Raw genomic sequence first — 26,632 nt, forward strand, 5'->3', positions numbered from 1 at the left:
ACCTCAAACTTCGATTCGTCTGTCCATAACACTTTTTTCCAATCTTCCTCTGTCCAGTGACTGTGTTCTTTTGCCCATCTTAATCTTTTATTTTTATTGGCCAGTCTGAGATATGTTTTTTTCTTTGCAACTCTGCCTAGAAGGTCAGCATCCCGGAGTTGCCTCTTCACTGTTGACGTTGAGACTGGTGTTTTGCGGCTACTATTTAATGAAGCTGCCAGTTGAGGACCTGTGAGGCGCCTGTTTCTCAAACAAGACACTCTAATGTATTTGTCCTCTTGCTCAGTTGTGCACCGGGGCCTCCCACTCCTCTTTCTATTCTGGTTAGAGCCAGTTTGCGCTATTCTGTGAAGGAAGTAGTACACAGCGTTGTACGAGATCTTCAGTTTCTTGGCAATTTCTCGTATGGAATAGCCTTCATTTCTCAGAACAAGAATAGACTGACGGGTTTCAGAACAAAGTTCTTTGTTTCTGGCCATTTTGAGCCTGTAATCGAACCCACAATTGCTGATGCTCCAGATACTCAACTAGTCTCAAGAAGGCCAGTTTTATTGCTTCTTTAATCAGCACAATAGTTTACAGCTGTGCTAACATAATTGCAAAAGGGTTTTCTAATGATCAATTAGCCTTTTAAAATGATAAACTTGGATTAGCAAACACAACGTGCCATTGGAACATAGGACTGATGGTTGCTGATAATGGGCCTCTGTACGCCTATGTAGATATTCCATTCAAAATCAGCCATTTCCAGCTACAATAGCCATTTACAACATAAACAATGTCTACACTGTATTTCTGATCAATTTGATGTTATTTTAATGGACAAAAAAATTGCTTTTCTTTCCAAAATCCAAAACTTTTGAACAGTAGTGTAGGGAATAGGGTGCTATTTGGGATGGAACCTCTCGCTCTGGATGGCGGTACTGCCTGAGTTCCGTTTCCTTTGAAAGGATGAGGTCAAATGATCTTCTCCTCCATCAGCTCATTATTGTTACGTTATGTAACCTCCACCTCCATTATTAAGGTACAGTTAGAGATAGGTGGAAGCAGCCTCCATTAAGGTACAGTTAGAGATAGCAGCCCTCATTAAGGTACAGTTAGAGATAGTGTGGTGTCGAGACAACGATGCTGATATGCTGTGTTGACAAAGAATCCGCTGACACTGTACTTGATTATAACTTTTATTACATCAAGGATTTCAGCATCAATTTACAGATTTCTGCAGAATCTGGAGAACAACTAACCCAATCTCAAATATGATTATTCTCCCCGTCCTTTCTTCAAAACCTGGTATATATCCTATGTAACATAAGATGGGTGTTTTGGATAGACCAATCCCTGGCTTCCACATATCCAAGTGTCCTCTGTTTCAGGGGGCCCCTATAGTAATGCTTTACAGATGTTTCAGCAAAGCAGAGTAAAGTTCATCTAACACACCATTTGCAAACCTCAGCCAAAATTATAAACTGTTCAGATACTACAATAGCAGCCTTCATTAAGGTGCAGTTAGAGATAGCAGCCCTCATTAAGGTACAGTTAGAGATAGCAGCCTTCATTAAGGTACAGATAGAGATAGCAGCCTTCATTAAGGCACAGTTAGAGATAGCAGCCTTCATTAAGGTACAGATAGAGATAGCAGCCTTCATTAAGGTACAGATAGAGATATCAGCCCTCATTAAGGTACAGTTAGAGATAGCAGCCTTCATTAATGTACAGATAGAGATAGCAGCCTTCATTAAGGTACAGTTAGAGATAGCAGCCCTCATTAAGGTACAGTTAGAGATAGCAGCCTTCATTAAGGTACAGATAGAGATAGCAGCCTTCATTAAGGCACAGTTAGAGATAGCAGCCTTCATTAAGGTACAGATAGAGATAGCAGCCTTCATTAAGGTACAGATAGAGATAGCAGCCCTCATTAAGGTACAGTTAGAGATAGCAGCCCTCATTAAGGTACAGTTAGAGATAGCAGCCTTCATTAAGGTACAGTTAGAGATAGCAGCCTTCATTAAGGTATAGTTAGAGATAGCAGCCTTCATTAAGGTACAGTTAGAGACGGCAGCCCTCATTAAGGTACAGATAGAGATAGCAGCCCTCATTAAGGTACAGTTAGAGATAGCAGCCTTCATTAAGGTACAGTTAGAAATAGCACCCTTCATTAAGGGACAGTTGGAGATAGCAGCCTTCATTAAGGTACAGATAGAGATAGGTGGAAGCAGCCATGCAACCAGAGACACACAGGCTCTGTGTATTTATACAGACAGACAAAGGTTGATCATCAACTGTATATGGACGCCAACCAAAACACACTGACTGCATCCCAAATGGCATCCTATTCCCGTTATAGTGCACTACTTTTGACCAGACAGGCCATTGCTGACACTAGTGGCCCACTTGATATCCTAACACAGCCCTTCTACTCCATAACTCTATCCAGGCCAAGTGGACCTCTATTCTAATCACAGCTAATTAAAGATGATTAGTTTGCAGAGACGATCCCCTGAGGCCGAGGGTAAAGGAGCTGGGATTGTAAAGGTAGTAACAGACATGTCAGCCGGCGAGGAGAGGAGGAGGAGAGGTAGAGCTGCTTACCATGCCGTTCTGATAGATCCAGGTCAATTAGGACTGGAATGTTCAGTAAAGCTATCCCTAGTACACCTCCATGAAAATACTACTCAAATACAAAGATACTCTACCATAGACATAATATAACTGATCAGCAGCTGTTTTACATTACAGTAGACTAAAAATAAAGGTTCCAATTGGAACCAAATAAGTTTCTTCAGAGCCATGCCATAAGGGAACCATTTAAGGTTATCTGAAGAACCTTAAATGGGATGGTTCTTTGAAGAACCACATACACAATCAACACCTTATTTTATGCAAATAGGGTGTTGAGCCTTATTTTCATATTTCCCATGGTGCCTTTCGGGTGAATTTTTTAGTTACCAGTACCACCCATGACTGCGTTTGCTAGTGACATAAACATGGTTGTTGCATTCATTCAGTTTCAGTCCTGTGGCCTTCAGCAAGTGGGATCCTAAGTGAATTTGTTATCATTAAAATTATATTATTTAAGACAATACATATTTTGTAAGGCCTTATTTTGAGGGCCTAGTTTTACCCTAATACAGTGGCCTGAAACACATGGTTTACAGGCCACATCAGGCCTTCAAGTCACATTATGCTGGCTTGCATATGTAATTCCTATTGGAATCCTGCCAGTGTTGATATCCAACATTCAGAATGACGGCAAGGGTTGGAAAGACTAAGATATAAGACTACCATCTAAACTCGAACAACCATTTAAGTGACTGGTGCAATAAGTCCATGTAACAGATTGGATTTGTTTAGAAAAATGTATGTTATTTATATTTAAGTAGCATAATATGAATTAATCAATCAATGTACATGCAAAAACATAGATATTGAAATAAACAATTCAAAAATTCTACCTGCAATAGAGCATGCTGGGAAACATGATAATGATGTGCGTGGTTTAGGTTAAACTCTGGTTATTAACACCAACACTGGGGTTCTTTTACACCACTGAGTGTTAATTTAACTCTTTACAGTGTTATTTTCACTCCTGAATCAACACTAGAAATGTTACACTGCAAAATCAACAGTAGATATCACTGGTGAAGTTGCTATGTGCTATAAAAGGGACACATCTGCAGGCTTCCATACATTTCAAGAACCTTTTAGAATTCTGAAGAATTGCAGATGCCACGTTAAGAACCCCCTACTGAACTCAAAGGTTCCTTATAGGGCAAGAGTTCTCCAAGGAACCTTAAGAGCTGTAAAAGAAGTGCGGAGTGAAAACATTACAGTGAACATTATGTTCAACACTGAACCTGCTGTCTGTATGCACCGAGCAATGAAAAGGTCTGCCTTAATTGAGCGTTAAATGCGGCTAGGGACATTAAATTGGAAGTTAATATCTCATCATTATATTGATAGCAATGATTATGCAGATTGTAGTCATCAACATAGTGTATTAATGAGTCATTGTGGGGGAATTGGCGCCATCAGCGGGTGAAGTTAACAGAACCTTCACCCTCCCAGCCTCTCTCTCTCTCTCTCTCGGTGTGACTCCCCACTGCAAAATAAGGACTGGTTGTTACAGCGGTTAAATTTGAACCATAATTGAATTTAAGTAATTATTGCAGAGGGAGAAAAGAGAGTTTAACAATAACTCTCTCTCTCTCTCTCTCTCTCTGTCTCTCTCTCTCACACACACACTAGTGACTGGAATATTGGTTTGTCAGGGCTACCTTAAGGGAAGAATTATATATTTTTTAAATCTGGAATGTTTTTTTGAAAGAATGATTTGGTGAAACAAAGATGCTCTATGCTGTGTTTGTTTAGTTAACAGCTGTGCTTATGCTGTTCTGTTCTCATAGTGCTCATAGTGTCCCATGCGTGAGGCATGGAAAACTTCCACTAAAACTGGCTGGCTAGCTAGCTAACAAACATAGTGTGCAGATATATCCACAAATTCATTGTGTTACACAATATTTTATCATATTTGATGAGTTATTTGATCAAAGTTTTCCTTTACCAAGATGGGTGACTTTTAGGCATGTTGCTAGGATCCCAATGTAAATTCTAGAGTACTAATATTACATTTTATGAGGCAAACAGTCATCAGTGCAAGAGTACAGTATAAAGAGGCTTCCATTTTGTAGTGGATATTGTTCTAGAATAGATGAACCAGCATTTAAAAAGCCTGATGTGTCTGTAATTATTGAGTGTTGTGTTCTACAATAATTGATTAGGGCCTGGAGGATTTGGCCGGCATGTTCTCGCCCTGTTACAGTTATTAAAATCATCAACCTCGTCTTAGTGTGTTAGAATCGCTCCATTTGCAAACGTTTTCCAGGCACAACGCCCAGCCCCGATAATTTATTCTTCGGTGTTAACAGGGCACTTCCAAGGACTCAATTTAGCTAATGTGGTGGCAAAATATTTAGAGGTAGATTAAGTGTCTCTGCTCATTAACCAAGGTGATTAGGATGGGCAGCCATTGTGATCTTATCTATCTACTGCTCGTTCTTAGTTCAAATATCTGAAATATCTGCTTTATGGTGGTAAAGGTTGAAAAATATTGCAAATATATTCATTCATTGCACACTGTTTGCCATACCATACTTCTACGCCATCAAAAGGAACATAACATTTGACATACCAATTAGGATCTGACTAAAATTACTTGAATCAGTTATAGAACCTATTGCCCTTTATGGTTGTGAGGTCTGGGGTCCGCGCACCAACCAATAATTCACAAAATGGGACCAACACCAAATTGAGACTCTGCATGCAGAATTCTGCAAAAATATCCTCAGTGTACAACTTAAAACACCAAATAATGCATGCAGAATTAGGCCGATACCCGCTAATTATCAAAATCCAGAAAAGAGACGTTAAATTCTACAACCACCTAAAAGGAAGTGATTCCCAAACCTTCCATAACAAAGCCATCACCTTACAGAGAGATGAACCTGGAGAGTCCCCTAAGCAAACTGGTCCTGGGGCTCTGTTCACAAACACAAACAGACCCCACAGAGGCCCAGGACAGCAACACAATTAGACCCAACCAAATCATGAGAAAACAAAAAGATAATTACTTGACACATTGGAAATAATTAACAAAAAAACAAAGCAAGCTAGAATGTTATTTGGCCCTAAACAGAGAGTACACAGTGGCAGAATACCTGACCACTGTGACTGACCCAAAATTAAGGAAAGCTTTGACTATGTACAGACTCAGTGAGCATAGCCTTGCTATTGAGAGAGGCCGCCGTAGGCAGACCTGGCTTTCAAGAGAAGACAGGCTATGTGCACACTGCCCACAAAATAAGGTGGAAACTGAGCTGCACTTCCTAATGCACACACAATACCCCATAATGACAAAGCAAAAACAAGTTTTTATAAATTTTTGCACATTAATTACAAATAAACTGAAATATCACATTAACATAAGTATTCAGACCCTTTACTCAGTACTTTGTTGAAGCACCTTTGGCAGCGATTACTGAATCGAGTCTTCTTGGGCATAACTCTACAAGCTTGGAACACCTGTATTTGGGGAGTTTCTCCCATTCTTCTCTGCAGATCCTCTCAAGCTCTATCAGGTTGGATGGGGAGCGTTGCTGCACAGCTATTTTCAGGTCTCTCCAGAGATGTTCGATCGGGTTCAAGTCCGGGCTCTGCCTGGGCCACTCAAGGACATTCAGAGACTTGTCCCGAGCCACTCCTGCGTTGCCTTGGCTGTGTGCTTAAGGTCGTTGTCCTGTTCGAAGGTGAACCTTCGCCCCAGTCTCAGGTCTGGAGCAGGTTTTCATCAAGGATCTCTCTGTACTTTGCTCCGTTCATCTTTGCCTCGATCCTGACTAGTCTCCCAGTCCCTGCCGCTGAAAAATATCCCCACAGCATGATGCTGCCACCACCATGCTTCACAGTAGGGATGGTGCCAGGTTTCCTCTAGACGTGACGCTTGGCATTCAGGCCAAAGAGTTCAATCTTGGTTTCATCAGACCAGAGAATCTTGTTTCTCATGGTCTGAGAGTCTTTAGGTGCCTTTTGGCAAACTCCAAGCAGACTGTCATGTGCATTTTACTGAGGAGTGGCTTCCGTCTGGCCACTCTACCATGAAGGCCTGATTGGTGGAGTGCTGCAGAGATGGTTGTCCTTCTGGAAGTTTCTCCTATCTCCACAGAGGAACTATAGACCTCTGTCTGAGTGACCATCAGGTTCTTGGTCGCCTCCCTGACCAAGGCCCTTCTCCCCTGATTGCTCAATTTGGCCGGGCAGCCAGCTCTAGGAAGAGTCTTGATGGAGGCCACTGTGTTCTTGGGGACCTTCAATGCTGCAGAAATGTTTTGGTACCCTTCCCCAGATCTGTGCCTCCAAACAATCCTGTGTCTGAGCTCTACGGACAATTCCTTCGACCTCATGGCTTGGTTTTTGCTCTGACATTCACTGTCAACTGTTGGACCTTATATAGACAGGTGTGTGCCTTTCCAAATCATGTCAAATCAATTGAATTTACCATAGGTGGACTCCAATCAAGTTGTAGAATTATCTCAAGGATGATCAATGGAAACAGGATGCACCTGAGCTCAATTTCGAGTCTCATAGCAAAGGGTCTGAATGCTTATGTAAATAAGGTATTTCTGTTTCTTATTTGTAATACATTTGCAAAAATTTATTTAAACTGTTTTTCGCTTTGGGGTATTGTGTGTAGATTGCTGAGGATTTTATATTTATTTTATTTTAGAGAGAGAGAGAGAGAGAGAGAGATTCCCCCCCCCCCACTGGCACTTAATTGTATTAATTGATTTACATAATCATCAGCAAATGCAAAAAGTGGGCGAAAGGCGGGTTTTTAAGAGTATTGTTTCTGAGGGTTGTTTACGGTTACAGTTGCCGTTAACGACAGGTTCCAGATAGCTGCACAGATCATACGTCTCCAGCCCTCTCTCTGAGCTGTCCGCTCTACAGCACAAAGTCATGTTGATTCTGATGTTTATCGAAACGGCTCGACGTGTGACCGCTTTTACTACCTTGTAAGACCTTCGGAGCCATCTGCAAAGACTAACCTGCCACACATCATTAGCCCATACCCCTGTGAACATGGGAAGAGCAAACACACTCACACAAACACACACACTCTGCTGCCAAAAACAAAGTTACAAAATCCAAAGTGATGCTTCGTCAAACAGCCTGGGGGAGTGTAGGAGAACGACGGGGGGTGGTGGAAGGGGTCACTTGTTTTCTTGGATCATCACAGTAATCCTAGCCTTTGATTTCTGGTGATGCCGGGCTGGCAATCAGCGACCAGGGATTACTGTAGCTTGTCATACACATGGTGTTTGGAACCAACCTACTGCCTTGTTTGGCCCTGTGTGTCTGTAGAGACCCCTGGGCTGGCTGATGCAGCAGGTTTTCCCCTGTGATGCCAGGGGGCACCTAGCCTGCACTCAGTAAACACAGCATTACAGGACTAAACCTGATCACACACCCAGCCTGGGATGTTGTGGACCCACCATCATGTGTGGCCAAGATGGGGCATGATTGTGTGTTATTTGGGATGGGTAGTGGTTTTAGTTGACAGTGTCGTTCAATGGAGTTTGGGATAGAGGTTGGATTGTGTGTGTGTCTATGTGTGTGTGTGTAAATCCCGAGTGGCGCAGTGGTCTAAGGCACTGCAAAACTATGAAATAACACATATGGAATCATGTAGTAACCAAAAAAGTGATAAACAAATCAAAATAATTGACGTTGAATTGACATCTGTGCCATGTGGGGTGGGTGTGTGTCCATGTCTTATGTTCACCTCTCCAGTGATAGGGGGCAGTATACCATGTGATATGACATTGGGGCATCTCCCGAGTGGCGCAGTGGTCTAAGGCACTGCATCGCAGTGCTAGCTGTGCCACTAGAGATCCTGGTTCGAATCCAGGCTCTGTCGTAGCCGGCCGCGACCGGGAGACCCATGGGGCAGCGCACAATTGGCCCAGCGTTGTCCAGGGTAGGGGAGGGAATGGCCGGCAGGGATGTAGCTCAGTTCGTAGAGCATCGTGTTTGCAACGCCAGGGTTTTGGTTTTGTTTCCCACGGGGGACCAGTATGAAAAAAATAAAAAATACATATTAATGTATGCACTCACTAACTGTAAGTCGCTCTGGATAAGAGCGTCTACTAAAATGTAAAAATGTATATACGTGTGTGCCAGGGGGTTCTTTTCTCAGTTCTCTCAGGTAAATGTTGACCAGAGTGTTGCCTTCTTTGTCATTCCAGGTATGCCCCTCAGTCTAGACTGTAAGGCCTTCTTCGGCTACAGCGGGGAGTCTAGACATATCATCTACTGGATGAAGGGGGAGAAGTTTGTGGAGGAGCTGGCAGGTCACATTAAAGAAAGTGAAGTCAGGTACTGTATATAATCTATCACTGCAAACGTTTCCTCTTTTTCTGTTTCTGATGGTGGAAGTGTATAGTTTCTGGTTAAATACAGAGACCAGTGTGGATGTGACTGACAGTAGCACTTACAGGGAAAAAATGACATGTTTCCTCCCCAATGTTATGTCCATTAGGGCTGTGGAGTAATGTCTTGTGGGTGTGAAACATCATCAGGCGTCATTAGGAGTGTGATGTTCCGCTGCCATCAGCAGGAGGGGATTTCTGCTTCGATATCAGCTCTAGGATTTGTACTACAGTCTAAATGGACAGAGGGGAAATTCCTCACGTTCACAATGAGAAACTAATCATGTAACAATTTAATTCAGGGGAAATCCGGGCTTGTTGGAAGTAGCTGAGTGCTACTTCTGAAAGGTGGTAAGAGTTCATCCTCTTGTTGGAAAGCTAGTAATTACCACATAAAGCCAGTAATTACCACATAAAGCTAGTAATTACCACATGAAGCTAGTAATTGCCACATAAAGCTAGTAATTACCACATAAACCTAGTAATTACCACATAAAGCTGCCATGTAAATTGAACCGCTCCTATCAAATTACAAATAACTGTCTCACCTCCCCAGCCTGGAGTAGCCAGTAGCATCACCTCCCCAGTATCCAGTAGCATCACCTCCCCAGTATCCAGTAGCATCACCTCCCCAGTAGCCAGTAGCATCACCTCCCCAGTATCCAGTAGCATCACCTCCCCAGTAGAAAGTAGCATCACCTCCCCATTAGCCAGTAGCATCATCTCCCCAGTATCCAGTAGCATCACCTCCCCAGTAGCCAGTAGCATCACCTCCTCAGTAGCCAGTAGCATCACCTCCTCAGTAGCCAGTAGCATCACCTCCCCAGTAGCCAGTAGCATCACCTCCCCAGTATCCAGTAGCATCACCTCCCCAGTAGCCAGTAGCATCACCTCCCCATTAGCCAGTAGTTTCATCTCCCCAGTATCCAGTAGCATCACCTCCCCAGTAGCATCACCTCCTCAGTAGCCAGTAGCATCACCTCCTCAGTAGCCAGTAGCATCACCTCCCCAGAAGCCAGTAGCATCACCTCCCCAGTATCAAGTAGCATCACCTCCCCAGTAACTTCACCTCCCCAGTAGCCAGTAACATCGCCTCCTCAGTAGCCAGTAGCATCACCTACCAATTAGCCAGTAGCATACCTCCCCAGTAGCCAGTAGCATGACTTATCCAGTAGCCAGTAGCATCATCTTCCCAGCCTGGAGTAGCCAGTAGTATCAACTCCCCAGTAGCCAGTAGCATCACTACCCCATGAGCCAGTAGCATCACCTCCCCATTAGCCAGTAGCATCACCTCCCCAGTAGCCAGTAGCATCACCTCCCCAGTAGCCAGTAGCATCACCACCCCAGTAGCATCACCTCCCCAGTAGCCAGTAACATCCCCTCCTCAGTAGCCAGTAGCATCACCTACCAATTAGCCAGTAGCATCACCTCCCCAGTAGCCAGTAGCATGACTTCCCCAGTAGCCAGTAGCATCATCTTCCCAGCCTGGAGTAGCCAGTAGTATCAATTCCCCAGTAGCCAGTAGCATAACTTCCCCATTAGCCATTAGAATCACCTCCCCATTAGCCAGTAGCATCACCTCCCCAGTAGCCAGTAGCATCACCTCCCCAGTAGCATCACCTCCTCAGTAGCCAGTAACACCCCCTCCTCAGTAGCCAGTAGCATCACCTACCAATTAGCCAGTAGCATCACCTCCCCAGTAGCCAGTAGCATGACTTCCCCAGTAGCCAGTAGCATCATCTTCCCAGCCTGGAGTAGCCAGATGTATCAACTCCCCAGTAGCCAGTAGCATAACTTCCCCATTAGCCAGTAGAATCACCTCCCCATTAGCCAGTAGCATCACCTCCCCAGTAGCCAGTATCATCACCTCCCCAGTAGCCAGTAGCATCACCTCCCCAGTAGCATCACCTCCCCAGTAGCCAGTAACATCCCCTCCCCAGTAGCCAGTAACATCCCCTCCTCAGTAGCCAGTAGCATCACCTACCAATTAGCCAGTAGCATCACCTCCCCAGTAGCCAGTAGCATGACTTCCACAGTAACCAGTAGCATCATCTTCCCAGCCTGGAGTAGCCAGTAGTGTCAACTCCCCAGTAGCCAGTAACATCACCTCCCCAGTAGCCAGTAGTATCACCTCCCCAGTAGCCAGTAGCATCACCTCCTCAGTAGCCAGAAGCGTCACCTCCCCAGCCTGGAGTAGCCAGTGGCATCACCTCCCCAGTAAACAGTAACATAACCTCCTCAGTAGCCAGTAGCATCACCTCCCCAATAGCATCACCTCCCCAGTAGCCAGTAGCATCACCTCCCCAGTAGCCAGTAGCATCACCTCCCCAGTAGCCAGTAGCATCACCTCCCCATTAGCCAGTAGCATCACCTCCCCAGTAGCCAGTAGCATAACCTCCTCAGTAGCAAGATGCATCACCTCGTCAGTATCATCACCTCCCCAGTAGCATCACCTCGCCAGTAGCCAGTAGCATCACCTCCCCAGTAGCCAGTAGCATCACCTCGCCAGTAGCCAGTACCATCACCTCCCCAGTAGCCAGTAGCATAACTTCCCCAGTAGCCAGTAGCATCACCTCCCCAGTAGTCAGTAGCATCACCTCCCCAGTAGCCAGTAGCATCACCTCCCCAGTAGCATCACCTCCCCAGTAGCCAGTAACATACCCTCCTCAGTAGCCAGTAGAATCACCTACCAATAAGCCAGTAGCATCACCTCCACAGTAGCCAGTAGCATGACTTCCCAAGTAACCAGTAACATCATCTTCCCAGCCTGGAGTATCCAGTAGTATCAACTCCCCAGTAGCCAGTAGCATCACCTCCCCAGTAGCCAGTAGCATCACCTCCTCAGTAGCCAGAAGCATCAACTCCCCATTAGCCAGAAGCATCACCTTCTCCAGTAGCCAGTAGCATAACCTCCCTATTAGCCAGTAGCATCACCTCCCCATTAGCCAGTAGCATCACCTCCCAATTAGCCAGTAGCATCAACTCCCCAGTAGCATCACCTCCCCAGTAGTCAGTAGCATCAACTCCCCAGTAGCCAGTAGCATCACCTCCCCAGTAGCCAGTAGCATCACCTCCCAAGTAGCCAGTAGCATCACCTCCCCAGTAGCCAGTAGCATCACCTCCCCAGTAGCATCACCTCCCCAGTAGCCAGTAGCATCACCTCCCCAGTAGCCAGTAGCATCACCTCCCCAGTAGCCAGTAGCATCACCTCCCCAGCCTGGAGTAGCCAGATAATCACCTCCCCAGTAGCCAGTAGCATCACCTCCCTAGTAGCCAGTAGCATCACCTCCCTAGTAGCATCACCTCCCCATTAGCCAGTAGCATCACCTCCCCATTAGCCAGTAGCATCACCTCCCCATTAGCCAGTACATCACCTCCCCAGTAGCCAGTAGCATCCCCTCCCCATTAGCCAATAGCATCACCTCCCCATTAGCCAGTAGCATCACCTCCCCAGTAGCCAGTAGCATCACCTGCCCAGTAGCCAGTAGCATCACGTCCCCAGTAGCATCACCTCCCCAGTAGCCAGTAGCATCACCTCCCCAGTATCCAGTAGCATCACCTTCCCAGTAGCCAGTAGCATCACCTCCTCAGTAGCCAGTAACATCACCTCCCCATTAGCCAGTAGCATCACCTCCTCATTAGCCAGTAGCATCACCTCCCCATTAACCAGTAGCATCACCTCCCCATTAGCCAGTAGCATCCCCTCCCCAGTAGCCAGTAGCATCACCTCTTCAGTAGCCAGTAGCATCACCTCCTCAGTAGCCAGTAGCATCACCTCCCCAGTAGCCAGTAGAATCACCTCCCCAGTAGCCAGTAGCATCACCTCCCCAGTAGCCTGTAGCATCACTTCCCCAGTAGCCAGTAGCATCACCTCCCCATTAGCCAGTAGCATCACCTCCTCAGTAGCCAGTAACATCACCTCCCCATTAATCAGTAGCATCTCCTCCCCATTAACCAGTAGCATCACCTCCCCATTAGCCAGTAGCATCACCTCCTCAGTAGCCAGTAGCATCACCTCCTCAGTAGCCAGAAGCATCACCTCCCCATTAGCCAGTAGCATAACCTCGCCATTAGCATCACCTCTTCAGTAGCCAGTAGCATCACCTCCCCATTAGCTTCACCTCCTCAGTAGCCAGTAGCATCACCTCCTCAGTAGCCAGAAGCATCACCTCCCCATTAGCCAGTAGCATCACCTCCCCATTAGCATCACCTCTTCAGTAGCCAGTAGCATCACCTCCCCAGTAGCATCACCTCTTCAGTAGCCAGTAGCATCACCTCCCCAGTAGCCAGTAGCATCACCTCCCCATTAGCCAGTAGCATCACCTCCTCAGTAGCCAGTAACATCACCTCCCCATTAACCAGTAGCATCACCTCCCCATTAGCCAGTAGCATCACCTCCCCATTAGCCAGTAGCATCACCTCCCCATTAGCCAGTAGCATCACCTCCTCAGTAGCCAGAAGCATCACCTCCCCATTAACCAGTAGCATAACCTCCCCAGTAGCCAGTAGCATCCCCTCCCCAGTAGCCAGTAGCATCACCTCTTCAGTAGCTAGTAGCATCACCTCCCCAGTAGCCGGTAGCATCACCTCCCCAGTAGCCAGTAGCATCACCTCCCCAGCAGCCAGTAGCATCACCTCCCCAGTAGCCAGTAGCATCACCTCCTCAGTAGCCAGTAGCATCACCCCCCCAGTAGCCAGTAGAATCACCTCCCCAGTAGCCAGTAGCATCACCTACCCATTAGCCAGTAGCATCACTTCCCCAGTAGCCAGTAGCATCACCTCCCCAGTAGCCAGTAGCATCACCTCCCCAGTAGCATCACCTCTTCAGTAGCCAGTAGCATCACCTCCCCAGTAGCCAGTAGCATCACCTCCCCATTAGCCAGTAGCATCACCTCCTCAGTAGTCAGTAACATCACCTCCCCATTAACCAGTAGCATCACCTCCCCATTAGCCAGTAGCATCACCTCCCCATTAGACAGTAGCATCACCTCCCCATTAGCCAGTAGCATCACCTCCTCAGTAGCCAGAAGCATCACCTCCCCATTAGCCAGTAGCATCACCTCCCCATTAGCCAGTAGCATCACCTCCCCAGTAGCCAGTAGCATCCCCTCCCCATTAGCCAGTAGCATCACCTCCCCATTAGCCAGTAGCATCACCTCCCCAGTAGCCAGTAGCATCACCTGCCCAGTAGCCAGTAGCATCACCTCCCCAGTAGCCAGTAGCTTCACCTCCCCAGCCTGGAGTAGCCAGTAGCATCACCTCCCTAGTAGCCAGTAGCATCACCTCCCCAGTAGCCAGTAGCATCCCCTCCCCAGTAGCCAGTAGCATCACCTATTCAGTAGCCAGTAGCATCATCTCTTCAGTAGCCAGTAGCATCACCTCCCCAGTAGCCGGTAGCATCACCTCCCCAGTAGCCAGTAGCATCACCTCCCCAGTAGCCAGTAGCATCACCTCCTCAGTAGCCAGTAGCATCACCTCCCCAGTAGCATCACCTCCCCAGTAGCCAGTAGCATCACCTCCCCAGTAGCATCACCTCTTCAGTAGCCAGTAGCATCACCTCCCCAGTAGCCAGTAGCATCACCTCCCCATTAGCCAGTAGCATCACCTCCTCAGTAGCCAGTAACATCACCTCCCCATTAACCAGTAGCATCACCTCCCCATTAGCCAGTAGCATCACCTCCCCATTGGCCAGTAGCATCACCTCCTCAGTAGCCAGTAGCATCACCTCCTCAGTAGCCAGTAGCATCACCTCCCCAGTAGCCAGTAGCTTCACCTCCCCAGCCTGGAGTAGCCAGTAGCATCACCTCCCTAGTAGCCAGTAGCATCACCTCCCCAGTAGCCAGTAGCATCCCCTCCCCAGTAGCCAGTAGCATCACCTCTTCAGTAGCCAGTAGCATCATCTCTTCAGTAGCCAGTAGCATCACCTCCCCAGTAGCCGGTAGCATCACCTCCCCAGTAGCCAGTAGAATCACCTCCCCAGCAGCCAGTAGCATCACCTCCCCTGTAGCCAGTAGTATCACCTCCTCAGTAGCCAGTAGCATCACCTCCCCAGTAGCATCACCTCCCCAGTAGCCAGTAATATCACCTCCTCAGTAGCCAGTAGCATCACCTCCCCAGTAGCATCCCCTTCCCGGTAGCCAGTATCATCACCACCCCAGTAGCCAGTAGCTTCACCTCCCTGTAGCCAGTAGCATCACCTCCCCAGCCTGGAGTAGCCAGTAGCATCACCTCCCTATTAGCCAGTAGCATCACCTCCCCAGCCTGGAGTAGCCAGTAGCATCATCTCCCCAGTAGCCAGTAGCATCACCTCCCCAGCCTGGAGTAGCCAGTAGCATATTAAATTCATAAAGTACACAATGGATTTCAAAACAACTGATCTGACTCCACAGCAGAGCCCAAAACTAAAATTTTAAATCTACTATCTACTGCTGGTGGTATTCAGCCATGATTGCCACAAGTTCAGATATCTGGATAGATATATTTACCAATCAAAAAAAATAAATGCTGACATCGCTAATTGAGTGACTGTCAGTGACTGACATAACAGGAGAAAAATTACTGATGCACAACCAAATTTCAAGCGTTCTGAGTTCCTAGGTTATAAGCGACCACTGTATGTCGCTTATGCCTGGAGCCGGCCCTGCCAGCACATGGCCAAACCAAAACCAACCACTGTCTCTCTCTCTCGCCAACCAAACGATGCTGGATGTCTCTACAGCTGTGCAGATGAGATGGGAAAGTGACTGAAATTAACTAAGAAAAGCAGATATTATTTACATCATTTAGCAGACGCTCTTATCCAGAGCGACTTACAGTTAGTGAGTGCATAAATTATTTTTTTTCATACTGGTCCCCCGTGGGAATCAAACCCACAACCCTGGCATTGCAAGCGCCATGCTCTACCAACTGAGCTACACGGGACACTATCACTTGAATGGTCAGATGCGGTTGATACAGAGATACTGTACAGAGCAGAGGAGAGTTATTTGTTGACTGGCAGATTGTCATTTTCTGTCTGCACAATTGGTGAACAGCAAAGAATGATGACTAAGAAGGGAGAGGGGGAAAGGCTGCTTATTTAAGAGGCTCTAATAACCCTAAGAACAAATGAGGTGCCAGTTTTCAGTAGAAATATATCTGAGATTTCATACAAAGTCCAGGTCAGGTTAGTGCAGTAAGATACTCTGACCCAGTTTCTCGCAGAGCTCCTGGTGGACTAATACAATCTGAGAGAGAGGGAGAGAGAAATGGACTGTGTGCATATTGTGTGTTTGTGGGCGTGTGTGTGTGTTTGTGGGCGTGTGTGTGTGTGTGTGTCTGTCTGTGTGTCTGTCTGTGTGTTTGTGATGGTCCAAGTGAACATATGTGTGTGCCTGACTATGAATATTCTCTTCTGATGGGGAATTTTAGCAAGTAGCTCATCATTCAGAATGACCTCTAACACAAATCGCCTGTCAGAGCCCTTTTGGGTTGAAGTGCTCCTGTGTGGGAAAGTTTTTCACTCCACAGATAGACCATGTGTCCTCTGCTCAAGTCCTTCCTAACGTGGATGTACAGCATTATTCTTCCTAATGTGGATGTACAGTATTATTCTTCCTAATGTGGATGTACAGGTTTGGATGCCGTGATGTGTCCCTCCCCCCTCCCTGTGTGTGTGTGTGTGTGTGTGTGTGTGTGTGTGTGTGTGTGTGTGTGTGTGTGTGTGTGTGTGTGTGTGTGTGTGTTGGATCTCCAGCTCCACTGTAATGGGGAAAGTCCACAGCAGGACTCCTGGCAGAATCTCTGCCCCACGAGGATGACCTAGGAACTGAACACTTGTTAGCTGCATTGTGAAACCAGGACCTGGCTCTGAAAACAGACCACTATATGAGATGTATCTCTACCCCCCCAGTATGTACCTCAGTGGTAACCTGTATACTCTGGGCTATGGTACCTCCCCTGATGTTATTCTCTCTCTCCTCCTCCCCCTCCTCCTCCTCTACACAGGGTGCTGAAGGAGTACCTGGGGGAAAAGGAGGTGGAGCTGTCCTTAACCTTCGACGCGGTGGAGGAGACGGACCTGGGAAACTACACCTGCTATGTGGAGAACCACATTGGACGGAGGAGCGGCAGCGCCATCTTGCAGAAGAAAGGTAGGCCAGGCCTCAACACCATTGCTGTCTGCTAATGCTACTGCTATGACAACAACACTTTAGGCAAACAGATTATGGGTAATGTCTCCCAGGGCATAATACCGTTTGCCAATTTGGGCACTGACTAATTTAAAACCCATTTCTTCACTTGTCTAATACTCAGTGTCATGCTATATGCCTCCCACAATCTGTATGACTGTTGTAAGGAGCCTGGCTAAACTCAGATATATAGAGAGAGAGAAATAAATTTAGGAAGAGATCGTATTGAGATAGGTATAGATCTATAGGTAGGTACTGAAAGAGCATTAATTTGCAGAGAGCAGAGTTTGATCCCCTTTTCTCTTTGTCTTGGTAGGGCAGATCTGATCGAGTCACAGCTTTATAAGTGTATTTTAAACCAGGTTTTGTCTGAGAGCAAATTTATGTTTCATAGCTTCAGCGTAATAAAAAACTACAGCCATGAATAGCCTGCCCTCACAAATCGCATTTTCACACATGAAACCATATTTTTACATGTATTACATTTACAGTTCGCATGTTAACACCACCTTTTCACATGTGAGGACAATATCATGTTTTCACCCTACATGTGAATTGTAGTTTCACATGTTAAAAACATTCAAGTGAAAATCACATTTGCAGTTTCATGTGTAAAAGATCTCCACATGAAAAACATTCAAATGTGAAAATCACATTTTCAGTTTCAAATGTGTGAACTTGTAATTCCACTTGTGAAAGTGAAAATCTAATTTGCAGTTTCACTTGCAAGAAAACTCCAACTGTGAAAATCTCACTTTGTGGGGTTGAAATAATGTTATTCTCCTCACATCTGAAACGATGGTGTTAACATGTTGCAGTAGCAATGTTTCCACTGGTGGAATTAGGGTGACCGCATCCAAAAAGCCCAAATGTGGGACAAGGGAACAATTTTGCAGGACATTCGCAGAACCGTTGACAGAATACAATTTTGGGGGGCAGGTTAATGGATGATAGTTCTGCTGTATGAAGGTCACTGCCTGTTAAAGGGGAAATCCGTAGTTGCTACATCAATTTTTGGACTTATAAATTAATGATTCTTGAAGAATATAACTTATAAATGCCTCATGAGCTTAGTTCAACTGTCGTACCCCATCAGAACCCAAAATATACAGTTAGCTTGTTTTACTCCAATGTTTGTAAACAAAGTAAATGTAAACAACCACTGTATAGCCTAAAAACATGGTTAAAACTATCATTTTGATTTCATGGATGGTCGGTCCTTGCATCCATGGATTTGAGAGTGGTTGCATTTCTCCAGCCATATCCCCACAGCTTTTTACTTAAACTGTGGCGGGGAGTAATAGTGTAATTTAGTAATAGTGTTATTATATGGTGCAATCCTCTAGCGAGCATTTGTGCCATTAATATCAAACAAAACTTCTGAAGTCTAGAACAAATTCTTAGTATTGCAAACAAAAATAATGATGTTGAAAGCAAAACATAAACCCAAAAGTATTGAGAGCAAAACAAAATATTGCAAGGAAATCATTTCGAAATGCGAGAAAAAAATGAATTGTAAACGTATGCTAAAAAAGATATTTCTGTGATTTTTTTTTTATGATAACGTGATTAAATAAAACATCTCCTTCTTTCCTGCAGTTTTCCCTATCTTTGGTTGTTACCCTTTGCTTTCGCTGCTTTTTTTCCAGTTGCACATTTTGACTTATTCATTCCAGCAACATACAGTAGCACTCTGCATCCCACAGCTGGTTTGCCTCTGAAGCTAAGCCTGGTCGGTCCCTGAACAGGAGACCAGATGTAGCTGGATGTGCTGATTTAGTTTTTGTGAAAAATGTGCGTGAATAAATGATCACGTGCAGATATATATATTTGTTCAACGATGGAAAAACACGTGACAAACGTACATGTTGTTTTGTGCTATTTTTTTCATGTGTCTTTTTCATGTTTTTTTTGTCAGGGTGCTGCATACAGGTGTAGGATCTTAGTTTGATCACCCTGTTGCAGCAGAACTTTCCTGCAAAGCAGGAAATGTACAACATGTTTGTAATTTCCACTTAGAAATTTCAGACTTGATTTTCCCTTACAAAAATGTCCATGAATTATAATCCACATAATAATTCAAATTTCCTGCTGTAGCAAAATGGCTCAAATTAAGATCCTACATCTGTATGCACCAACAAAGTATTGTAGTAGGTCACAAAGGTGTCACAAACGTTGAAGAACGGGTCAGACCAAGGTGCAGCGTGGTATGCGAACATGTTTATTAAATTGGATAAACACTAGACAAAATAACAAACTCAACGAAACCGTGAAGTCCTATGGGCTATACACGAAACAAGCCTACACGGAACAAGATCCCACAAACAAGGACTGCAACCAGGCTACTTAAGTATGATCCCTAATCAGAGTCAACGAGTGACAGCTGCCTCTGATTGGGAATCATACCCGGCCAAACATAGACGTATAACAACTAGACTCTAAACATAGATATACAACAACATAGAACTAAACATGCACACCCTGACCAAACTAACTAGAGTTCTAGAGGTCAGGGCGTGACAAAAGGGCAAAAGCATTCTAATGGAATCAAAGATAATACTTACAGTACACATTTGATGTTACAATATCACATGAAAGATTCATCCCAAATACCCTCCTAACCTCCCAAAGAGCTGAGTCATCATCTCAAGTTGTGGCTTAAGTGTCTTGTTTCGCAAAGAAAACAATTCATTCAAAAACCTATTTGACCCCTCAATTAAATATATCCATTAATGAGGAAAGCAGCATAATTTGAACCTATTAACTTTAGGCTTAGAGGCATACAGTGAACTGTATAATTTAGAAAGCCATTCAAATTGAGGGAAAGATGTTAACAAATAGCATGTAGGGAATCACAGATCAGACAGGGTAGTGTTGGGAGGGGGGGGGGGGGGGGACATCAGTTTAGTTCAGTTGAGGTTTCTCTATGAAACATTAAAGCAGTTGTATACAATTTTTTAAAACATTACAATACATTTCACAACACATTAAGTGTGTGCCCTCAGGCCACTACTCTAATAACACATATCTACAACACAAAATCCATGTGGACATGTGTGTGTATAGTGCATATGTTACCGTGTGTGTGTGTGTGTGTGTGTGTGTGTGTGTGTGTGTGTGTGTGTGTGTGTGTGTGTGCGTGTGTGTGCGTGTGTGTGCGTGTGTGTGTGTGTGTGTATACGTGTGCAGTGGCGGCTCCTGAAAAAATTCTCAGGAGGGGCAATTTTTCTGATGATTTAGGTGACCTACACACATTTAAAAAAAGATATGTCCAGCAACAACATGAAGACAGGGGCAGCATATAAATCAATACCAGAAGCATTTATTGACTGATCTGGGGAGATGGATTCCAGTTTCTGTGACAGATTATAAATAATCTCTGATGCCTTTGTTATATTAGCTTTTGGTTGAATGTACTGTCGTAGTAAATATATAATGTTATAGCTTGGTCTGACTAAAATCTTGTGCATGAACCATTTTGTGTTGGGCCTTTGTATTCAATACAATGAACAAGAGTCCTATCTTGTCAGCCTTGTCAGCAGGTGGCTAAGGATAACACCCACGCCATAGGTCTCTCAGTTCTTCCAACTCACGAGTTCTTGCCCTGAGGACACACACACACACACCCACACACACACACACACACACACACACACACACACACACACATCATCACTGATAAACACACACACACACACACACACACACACACACACACACACACACACACACACATCATCACTGATAACAAACACACACACACACACACACACACACACACACACACACTGATAACAAACACACACACACACACACAAATCCTCTTCTCTTAGGCTGAACATCTGAAGACAGAGAACCCGACTCAGAGCCAATGCAACAGTGACACTAGCCTGGAGGTGACCTCGCCCAACTCATCAGGACCAATCAGAAGATCAGAACTACTAGATTCAACCTACTTCATTTTATTGTATAAAATGTCAGCACACAATGTTTAGGGGCTCTTCTGATAAACTCCCTACGAGTTTGACGAACGGGTCCGTGCACGCGATTCCAGATATCTTTACCTCTGAATAAACTGCCTTATATTATACAATTATCCACCTTGTCCAAAAGTCTCTACTTGGTCTCCGTTCTCCAGTAAACTTGTTTTATCAACAATAGTAAGGTTCAATGACACAGAAAGCAGTTCAATGTCGGGGTACAGAGTCGCTCTCTTACCAGGATCGCGGTCCGCTCTGACCAGGGTGAAGCCGGCCGGCTCCACCTCTCTGTCCGGGACTCTGTCATCCAGCCAAGTCTCCCAGCTGTATTGGGATTCCGCTGCCAGCAGCGTTTTCATTATTTAGTCCGTTCGTAGCGGGTATGTACACGATCAACAAGATCAGTCCAAAACCGAAGATCAGTCCAAAGCAGAATGTTTGCAGAATGTTTGTAAACTAAGTCTACAAATTAAAAACATAAAATAACGCCACACTGCAGGTCGCAACATAGACGCTGTTAGCCGCCATTGTCTTAGTTACGTTCAACGTTACGTCACGTATGACGAAAGCGCGTAAGTGCATGCCCACAGACACCCATAGAGAATGTATTGAAAGCTTTGAAATTTGAAAAAAATAGATTTTACATGACAGGCTATGAGAGACTTCTGGGCGATTTTCAACCTGACTGAAATCGCCCAAAAAACGGGCGGGGCCATTTGAAGCACGACTTTAGCCTGATTTGACATTTAGTGGCTGGCAGATCAGACTTGAACACTGATAACTGCTGTTGCCGTGATATAATTGATTAGAAAAAAAATCCCTTCCTTTTCCCGTTTGGCAGTGCGTCGCCCATATCGCCCTATTGAACAAGCCGTCCCTGTACGTGTGTCTGTGCCTGTGTGTGTGTCTCTTCATAGTCCCTGCTGTTCCATAAGGGGTATTTTTATCTGGGGTTTTTTACTGCTTGCATGAGTTGGAATATACAGTGGGGAAAAAAAGTATTTAGTCAGTCACCAATTGTGCAAGTTCTCCCACTTAAAAAGATGAGAGAGGCCTGTAATTTTCATCATAGGTACACGTCAACTATGACAGACAAAATGAGAAAAAAAAATCAAGAAAATCAAATTGTAGGATTTTTTATGAATTTATTTGCAAACTATGGTGGAAAATAAGTAATTGGTCAATAACAAAAGTTTCTCAATACTTTGTTATATACCCTTTGTTGGCAATGACACAGGTCAAACGATTTCTGTAAGTCTTCACAAGGTTTTCACACACTGTTGCTGGTATTTTGGCCCATTCCTCCATGCAGATCTCCTCTAGAGCAGTGATGTTTTGGGGATGTCGCTGGGCAACACGGACTTTCAACTCCCTCCAAAGATTTTCTATGGGGTTTTGATCTGGAGACTGGCTAGGCCACTCCAGGACCTTGAAATGCTTCTTACGAAGCCACTCCTTCGTTGCCCGGGCGGTGTGTTTGGTATCATTGTCATGCTGAAAGACCCAGCCACGTTTCATCTTCAATGCCCTTGCTGATGGAAGGAGGTTTTCACTCAAAATCTCACGATATATGGCCCCATTCATTCTTTCCTTTACACAGATCAGTCGTCCTGGTCCCTTTGCAGAAAAACAGCCCCAAAGCATGATGTTTCCACTCCCATGCTTCACAGTAGGTATGGTGTTCTTTGGATGCAACTCAGCATTCTTTGTCCTCCAAACACGACGAGTTGAGTTTTTACCAAAAAGTTCTATTTTGGTTTCATCTGACCATATGACATTCTCCCAATCCTCTTCTGGATCATCCAAATGCACTCTAGCAAACTTCAGACGGGCCTGGACATGTACTGGCTTAAGTAGGGGGACACGTCTGGCACTGCAGGATTTGAGTCCCTGGCGGCGTAGTGTGTTACTGATGGTAGGCTTTGTTACTTTGGTCCCAGCTCTCTGCAGGTCATTCACTAGGTCCCCCTGTGTGGTTCTGGGATTTTTTCTCACCCTTCTTGTGATCATTTTGACCCCACGGGGTGAGATCTTGCGTGGAGCCCCAGATCGAGGGAGATTATCAGTGGTCTTGTTTGTCTTCCATTTCCTAATAATTGCTCTCACAGTTGATTTCTTCAAACCAAGCTGCTTACCTATTGCAGATTCAGTCTTCCCAGCCTGGTGCAGGTCTACAATTTTGTTTCTGGTGTCCTTTGACAGCTCTTTGGTCTTGGCCATAGTGGAGTTTGGAGTGTGACTGTTTGAGGTTGTGGACAGGTGTCTTTTATACTGATAACAAGTTCAAACAGGTGCCATTAATACAGGTAACGAGTGGAGGACAGAGGAGCCTCTTAAATAAGAAGTTACAGGTCTGTGAGAGCCAGAAATCTTGCTTGTTTGTAGGTGACCAAATACTTATTTTCCACCATAATTTGCAAATAAATTCATAAAAAATCCTACAATGTGATTTTCTGGATTTTTTTTTCTCAATTTGTCTGTCATAGTTGACGTGTACCTATGATGAAAATGACAGGCCTCTCTCATCTTTTTAAGTGGGAGAACTTGCACAATTGGTGACTGACTAAATACTTTTTTTCCCCACTGTATGTGGAATAGAATTCCATGTAGTCATGGCTCTAAGTAGTAATGTGTGCCTCCCATAGTCTGTTCTAGACTTGGGGACTGTGAAGAGACCGCTGGTGGCATGTCTTGTGGGTTATGCATGGGTGTCTGAGCTGTGTGCTAGTAGTTCAAACAGACAGCTTGGTGCATTCAACATATCAATACTTTTCACAAATACAAGTAGTGATGAAGTCAAGCTCTCCTCTACTTTGAGCGAGGAGAGATTGATATGCATATTATTCATGTTAGCTCTCCGTGTACATTTAAGGCCCAGCCGTGCTGCCCTGTTCTGGGCCAGTTGTAATTTTCATAAGTCCCTCTTTGTGGCACTTGACCACAAGACTGGACAGTAGTCCAGATGCGACAAAACTAGGGTCTGTAGGACCTAGGGTCTGTAGGACCTGCCTTATTAATAGATTTGTTAAGCAGTGCTTTATTATGGACAGACCTCTCCCCATCTTAGCTACTGTTGCATCAATTTGTTTTGACCATGACAGTTTAGAATCCAGGGTTACTCCAAGCAGTTTAGTCTCCTCAACTTGCTCAATTTCCACATTAGTGAATGATTTGTCCCAAATACAATGCTTTTAGTTATTGAAATATTTAGGACTAACTTATTTCTTGCCACCCTTTCTAAAATGGCTGCAGCTCTTTGTTAGGTGTAGCAGTGATTTCACTTGCTGTGCTAGCTGACATGTATAATGTTCAGTCATTAGCATACATAGACACACAGGCTTTGCTCAGAGCCAGTGGCATGTCATTATTAAAGATTGAAAAAAGTAAGGGGCCTAGACAGCTGCCCTGGGGAATGCCTGACTCTACCTGGATTATGTTGTAGAGGCTTCCATTAAAGAACACCCTCTGTGTTCTGTTAGACAGGTAACTCTCAATCCACAATATAGCAGGGGATGTAAAGCCATAACACAAGTTTTTCAAGCAGCAGATTATTTATTATCGATAATTTCAAAAGCTGCACTGAAGTCTAACAAAACAGCTCCCACAATCTTTTAATTATAAATTTTTCTCAGCCAATCATCAGTCATTTGTGTAAGTGCTGTACATGTTGAATGTCCTTCCCTATAAGCGTGCTGAAAATCTGTTGTTAACTTGTTTACTGTGAAATAGCATTGTGTCTGGTCAAACAATTATTTTCCCAAAAGTTTACTAAGGGTTGGGAACAGGCTGATTGGTCGGCTATTTGAACCAGTAAAGGGGGCTTTGCTATTATTGGGTAGCGTAATGACTTATGCTTCCCACCAGGCCTGAGGGCACACAATTTCCTGTAGGCTTAGATTGAAGAGATGGAAAATAGGAGTGGCAATGTCATCCGCTATCGTCCTCAGTAATTTTCCATCCAAGTTGCCAGACCCCGGTAGCTTGTCATTGTTAATAGACAACAATCATTTTTTCAACTCTTGCACACTCACTTTACGTAATTCAAAATTACAGTGCTTGTCTTTCATAATATGGTCAGTTATGAATGGATGTGTAGGTTCAGCATGTGCTGATCTTGCCAATGAAAAAATTATTAAAGTAGTTGCCAATATCAGTGGGTTTTGTGATGAATGAGCCGAGTTGTCCTTTTTGCCCAAAATGTCATTTCAGGTGCTCCAAAGCTTTTTACTATAATTCTTTATATCATTTATCTTTTTTTCATAGTACAGTAGTTAATGGCAATGGAATCCTCTTGAATGGTACAACTGCAGCTGAATGGTGATTTCACAGGGATGGCTGCAGGGCCTTCGTAAAGCATCTCAGACTAGGAGTGCTGATCTAGGAGCAGTTTTGCCTTTTAGATCATAATGAATAAGATTACAAGGACAGGGGGGACCTGATCCTAGATCAGCACTCCTACTCTGAGAGGCTTTATGAATACAGGCCCAGATTGTGGTTTAGCTCAGTATCCTTGTATGGTCTATGGATTTCTTATACAGTACATATGGTAACATTACCTATTTTGATCAACAAAATGATTAAGGAAATGGCATCATCACTCTCTTCCTAAAGGTTTTATGATGATTTCACAGATGAGTACGTTATCACACCAACCTACCAAGTAACAAAGTGATGTGTGTCAGTGACGAGTGGCCTGACAGATTGTGTAATGTATGACGGATGCAGGATGAGAAATTATGCTGCTATCATCTGGAGTGACTGCAGCTAAGATTTATGGCTCGTATTTGGTGAATGGCAGCGGGGCAAACATGAAGGATTATAGCTAGTTTTGCGACCCCCAGCCCCTTTCATACACACACAAACACGTTCAATAATGTGTGTGAAAGCATACAGTGAAAACACATTCCCATATCTCCCTCTTTATGCTATGTTTATGTAAATTAGAGTTCCTCACAGAGCATTGGGAAATGACTAAACCCTAAAGGGCCCAAAGAACTCTGAACGAAAGCTTCTGTTGACAGAGCAAAAAAAACACTCTTAAGTAGAAAGATACAGAGGAATTGTGATGGGTAATGTTAGTGTTGTGGCTGTTTAGCTGTTCCTCCTCAGTCCTTCATATCTTTCTCTGTACGTATCTATCTCCTGTACCAGACATGTACAGGCTAGAGCTGGCTGGTGGACTGGGAGCCATCCTGCTGCTACTGGGAGTCTTCACGGCCATCTACAAGTGCTACAACGTGGAGATCATGCTGTGCTACCGGAGGCACTTTGGGAGTGACGAGACAGAGGACGGTGAGTGTGTGTCACCTGGTGCTGGGCTGGGCGTGTCCTACATGGCCAGCTCTGGGCCTATAGCCCTCCCTGAGAGCCAGTGTGAGTCTGTGAGCAGGAAAAAGGTCAGTCACAGCTCTCAGCGGCCCGGAGACTGTGACAGAAGCCGTTTTCTCACCGTATTAAGCATTCACCCAAGAGAAAATGATGTGCTTGAAATTCATGA

The 26,632-nt window shown here is 44.8% G+C and overlaps 1 pseudogene across 1 annotated transcript in view; it reads left to right on the forward strand.

The window, feature by feature from the left end:
• The window catches only part of LOC311104878 (X-linked interleukin-1 receptor accessory protein-like 2), a 343,046-nt pseudogene that overhangs the window by 302,083 nt on the left and 14,331 nt on the right, over window positions 1-26,632 (forward strand). Inside the window, exons 6-8 of the transcript in view lie at window positions 8,802-8,931; window positions 16,971-17,116; window positions 26,287-26,427. The product of the transcript in view is annotated as an X-linked interleukin-1 receptor accessory protein-like 2 (transcript). The remainder of the gene's footprint in view (window positions 1-8,801; window positions 8,932-16,970; window positions 17,117-26,286; window positions 26,428-26,632) is intronic.

This window comes from Coregonus lavaretus (assembly GCF_964263955.1).
Source record: "Coregonus lavaretus genome assembly, chromosome: 29".
In the NCBI taxonomy this organism is placed as follows: domain Eukaryota; kingdom Metazoa; phylum Chordata; class Actinopteri; order Salmoniformes; family Salmonidae; genus Coregonus; species Coregonus lavaretus.